This window comes from Dipodomys spectabilis, unplaced genomic scaffold, assembly GCF_019054845.1.
Source record: "Dipodomys spectabilis isolate Male_0828 unplaced genomic scaffold, ASM1905484v1 ptg000307l, whole genome shotgun sequence".
Lineage (NCBI taxonomy): Eukaryota > Metazoa > Chordata > Mammalia > Rodentia > Heteromyidae > Dipodomys > Dipodomys spectabilis.
In genome coordinates, this window is record NW_024870984.1 from 445,447 (window position 1) to 451,446 (window position 6,000).

A 6,000-nucleotide genomic window follows, 5' to 3' on the forward strand; every position below is an offset into this window, starting at 1 on the left:
TCCTGTGATTTCATAATATTTCAAATGTGGCATATCAGTTGATATCAGAAACACATTGTGACCTCATAACCATTGTAACATTATAAACCCTGTGTGACGTCATAACCAGTGTCATATCACATTGTTATTATGACATCTTTAGCTTATGGTGACATCACAAAATGACAATGACATTATAGGATTTGCCATTATGTCATTGTGATATCATAGTCACATTATGAGTGCCTGATCTGTGATTTCATTGTATTTGAAATGTGGCATATGGGTTGATATTAGAAACTCATTGTGATGTCATAACCATTGTCACATCAAAATCCCTTTGTGACATCAATTTGGCAATGTGACATAACAAAGGCAACGTGATGCTACTAAGGCACCGTGATATCACAATGGTCATGAACTCACAATGGGTTTCTGATATCAACCAACATGCCACATTAGAAATAGAATCAAATAACATAATAGGCAAACACAACGTGTATATGACATCAGAATGACAATGTGATGTTACAATGCTATGATGTCATTGTAGTTTTAGATGTGAAAATTAGCTGATGGTGTCATAATGGCAACATGATTTCACAATTATGATGATGTCAGAAAAGATTTGTTATGTTTCAATGGTATGTCTGATGTCAGTTGTCATTAGTTCCCCATGAGGATATGGATACAAAAAAGTTCTGTGATGTCACAGAGGTCACGTGTGTTTTCAAAGGTGGTAAGAAGTCATAATAGGTTTGTATGGCAAAATGTGATCCATAATGTCACAATGGGAATGAGATGTCACAATGGAAATGAGATGTCTTATTGGGTTTTTGATGTCACAGTGGTGATGAGGTCACAAAAGTCTTGTGATGTCAGTTTATTTATAATATCAGAATGATATATCCAATTCCAATTACTCATAATTCAATGTGAGGATACCAGGTGATAGAAGAAGCTTCATAGAATGAGGTCATAGCATGTGAAAACCCAATAGGACAGTGATTTTACAATGACAATGTAATGTCTTAACATCATGTTATAATAATGTTTTGAGGTCACAATTGGTGACGCCATAGGATAAGGGGTCTCAATAGATTTGAGATGTCCCAAGGGGTTGGTGATGTCACAATGTCATGTAGGATCTCAATTGTCATTAACTAATCATACATACATGAGTTTGGGAAGGGATTCTGATGGCACCAACGTATATGTAATCAAAAAGGTCAAGAACTTACAGGTCTGAGATGTCCAAAGTGACACAATGGTTATGATGTCCAGTGCTGTGATATCATGATGTTACACTGGATTTTAGATATCTCATGTCATATCTGAAATATGAGGTCGAACACAGTATTTCAACTCACAAGGGGCCTAAGATATCACAATGGCATGTCACAAAAATTATGAGGACAGGAGAGGTATTTGATGTCACAGTGGATTAGTGATATAACAAAAGCAATGTTCTGTGACAAAGAAATTTGATGTCACAAAGGTTATGAGTTCACAATGGTTTCTGATATCAACTCACATGGCACATTTGAAATTGAATGAAATCAAAGAATAGGCATTCACAATGGGTCTATGACATCCAAATGACAATATAATGTCAAGGCAGCAATGTTTGATAGGATATGTACTCATTACCTCGCTAATGTAACTGCAATCCCTCTGTATACTTACAATAAATAACATAGAAGAAAATAAAAAGAAAAAATGATATGGTGTCATTGGGGTTTGGTGATGTCACAATGAGATAAAGATGTCATGATGACAATGTGATTTCACAGTCATAATTATTGCTCAAAGTATTTGTGATGATACAATGCTATGTGTGATCACAATTTTCATTAGTTCACTATGAGGATATGGGTACACAAAGGGTCTGTGATGCCACAGAAGTCATGTGTTTTATAAAGATGCTAAGAGTTCACAATAGCTTTGTGATGTCACAATGTGATTGCAAAGGCACAACAGCAAGGTGATGTCACAATGGGTTTGTGTTGTCACAGTGGTGATGAGACCAAATGAATTTGTGATGTCACTATGAGTTTGTAATATCACAATGACATGTGTAATTTCAATTTCTACTAGTTCACAATGAGGAAACAGTTTCGAAGAAAGAAATTTAAGCTCCAAAGACCTTGAGTTTTTAATCATAACTTGTGTGATATGCTGCCTTTAGTAAGCTTATAATGTTTTCAAACTCATAATAATTCTGGTATGATATATGATATTCGAAATTGACTCTGACATCATGAATATTGTGACATCACATTGATAGATATCAAGACCATGGTATCGGTATCATATTGTGAACTCACAAATCTGTTAGGACTTCATCACATTTGTGCCAATACATGACTTTGGAGACAACATAGTCCCTTTGTGAACTCATATCTTCATTGTGAATTAATGACATTTGAGATCTGGCATGGCATGGTGACATTTCCAACCAATTGTGACAACACAAACCTATTATAGTAGAAACACATTGTGTTCTAATAGCCATTGTGGTAGCACAATCCCTTTGTGATCCCACATTTCCACTGTGATATCACTAACCCACTGTGAAATTGCAATCCTCTCATACCCAATCCAGGAACGAAATGTGATACCTGAATTCAGTTGACATCTAGATCATGGTGACATCACACTGATAGATGTTATGAGTATTTTGTCACATCCTGACAACACACACCTGTTAGGACTGCATCACTTTTGAGACAACGCATGCCTTTGGAGACATCACAGTCCCTTTGTGAGCTCATATACTCACTGAGAGTTAATGACAATTGAGATCATATGTTTCATTTTGATAGCACCAACCTATTGTGACCTCACACACCTCTTGTAAATTCATCACCAGTGTGGCCTCACCAATTGTGATATCAAAACTATATTGTCATCATATTGCAACATCCATTACCATTGTGATATCACTGTTCCATTGTTTTTTCAAAAATCTAGTATTTCTTCATAGCATTTTAGAAAATTCATGGCCTATTATATTTTATTCTTCTTCTGTGAACTCATATCCTCATTGTGAAATAGTTGCAACTGAAATTGGACATGTGATTATGAGATGTGACTTCACAAAACTATTTGATTTCATCACCAATGTGACATCACAAACCTATTGTGAGCTTTCATTGTCATTTGACATCACTATCACATTGTGACATCCCAAACCTATTAGAACCTCTTAGCACCTTTGAAAAAACACATATCCTTTGTGACATCACAGTCCCTTTGTGTAACTATACCCTCATTATGAACTGACAATTGATATCATACATGCCATTGTAACATAACGAACCCTTTGTGACATCACCAATGTGATATAACATTCTCATTATGACAGCATCAACTACTTTTGACATCACAAAACTACAGTGATAAGAGGACACATTTTCATTGTGATGTTATAGACAGAATGTGAATGTCTATTTTTAATCTTTTTGTGTGTGTGTGTGTGGGTCGTGGTTCGTGGAGCTTGAAATCTGAGCTGGGGTGCACTCCCTGCTCTTCAGCTCTAGGTGAGCATTCTATCGCTTGAGCCACAGCGCCACTTCTGGTTTTCTAGTGGTTTTTATTGGATATAAGAGTCTCATGGACTTTCCTGCTTTAGCTTGCTTTGAACTGTTATCTTCAGATCACAGCCTCCTGAGTAGCTAGGATTACAGGTGTGAGCCACCAGCGCCCAACTTTTTCATTGTATTTCAAATTTGACATGTGTGTTGATATCAGAAACATAATGTGACCTAATAACCATTGTAGCATTATAAATCAACAGTGACATCAAATTGTTATTATGACACCATCAGCTCATTGTGACATCACCAAAAGATAATGGCATCATAGCATTATAAATCACAGTGACATTGTTACATCATAGATGTAACAGTGTGAAGGCCTATTCTAGGAATTCATTCTATTTCTGAAACCCATTTTGACCATATAACCATTCTGATATCACAATCCTTTGTGACATCACATTGGCATTGTGATATCATTAACCTACTGTGCCATCACAAACCAGTCCTGTCCTTATAAGTTTAGTGACATGTTGCCATTGTCATATATTAGGCTCTTTGCGAGCTCACAATCTGTTTTCAATTTCATATTTCTGGTATGACATGTGATATCAGAAATCCCCTGTGACATCATACTGCCAGAGGTCATGACCATTGTGTCACATTGTGATATCACAGAACTGTTAGAATGGCATCACATTTGTGACAACACATGCTTTTGGAGAATTACAGTCCCTTTTTGAACTCATATATTCATTGCCAATTAATGACAATTGAGAACTGCCTTGCCACTCTGACATCATGAACCCATTGTGACATCACAAACTTATTGTAACCTCATGATGACAATGGCATCAACAACTAATTGTGGTCTTAAAGCATTGACATGACATTGTGGTATTGCCAGCGTGATATCACTGTCCCATTGTGTTTTTACAAACCTATTATGGCCACATCACATCTTAGAAAATTCATGGCCTTTGAGACTTCAAGCTCTTTCTGTGAACTCCTGTACTTATGACCTCTAAGGCAAGGAGAAAAACCATTGAGTCACATTTAATATAATAAACCAATTTACACTAGAAAGGGGACTGATTACCTTACCCTGGACTTGATACCCAGGTCCAAGAGCAACCGTAACCACCAAACCTCAGACCTCCAATGGGCACCCTTTCTTAATTGGTCTGCAAACCAACATCCAAAAAATTATCATCTCCAAAGCTCCAAACTTCAATGGGCAAGGCATTTTACTTTTCCATTCCTCCCTCCTTCGCCACAGACCTGTCCTTTCTTCCTGGTCTTTCCCTTTTTCCCTTCCACCACTTCCTTCTTCTGTTCAGGCCACTCCACTCTACACAGGCCTGCCCTTCTCTGTGCCAGTGACAACTTGCCAACCTTCTGCTCTCCTTCAACTTCCTCTCTTCTCAGATTTTTTCCTTCCTGCTGTCCCACCACTTTCTTCCATCCAGGAGCTCCCATTTTTCTCTCCCCTTCCAGTGCTCTGAAAATGCGACCTATATATAGGTTGTAACCCTCCTCACTCAAACGGGTCTCCTGCCTAACAGTTTTCAACCATCACTTCCCACACTGCCCAATGTTCAATCACTTCTTGACAGCTCACCATGTGAGGTTAGACACCTCCACCTTTGGCAGCATTCCCAACACTCTCCGGGGGGGCAGGCCAAGAATTTAAAATGATAATCAGCTCCCACAGATAATTCTGTCCCCACTGGTTATTACAGTATCCTCATAGTGAATTAGAAGAAATTGAAGTTGTATATGTCACTGTTATATAACAAACTTGATGAGACATCACTATCCCATTGTGACCTCATCACCACGGTGACATCACAAACTCATTGTGATATCACATTGCCATTGTGCCACCATGATCACATTGTGATGTCTCAAACTTACTGTGATCTCAAAAGCATTGAAAAAAGCATGCCCTTTGTGACATCACAGACCTTTGTGTACCCATATCACTTTGAGCTAATGACAATTGAGATCTCAAAACCTTTGTGACATCATTACCAGTGTAACATCACATTGTCATTATGACAACATCAGCCCATTGTGACATAATAAAACAACATTGACATCGCAGCATTATGACATCACAATGTCATTGTGATGTTACAGATACCTTGGAATGCCTATTCTGTGATTTCATTCTATATCAAATGTGGCAGGTGAGTTGATATCAGAAATACATTGTGAGGGCTGGGAAGGTGGCTCAGTGGTAGAGCGTTTGCCTTGCATGCTCAAGACCCTGGGTTCGATTCCGCAGCACCACATAAGCAAAAAGAAAAAAACAGAAGTGTCGCTGTGGCTTAAGTGGTAGAGCGCCAGCCTTGAGCTGAGAGCTGAGGGACAGCGCCCAGGCCCAGAGTTCAGGCCCCACGACCGGACTCAAAAAGAAAAAAAAAAAGAAATGCATTGTGACCACTAACCATTATGATATCACAATACCTTTATGACA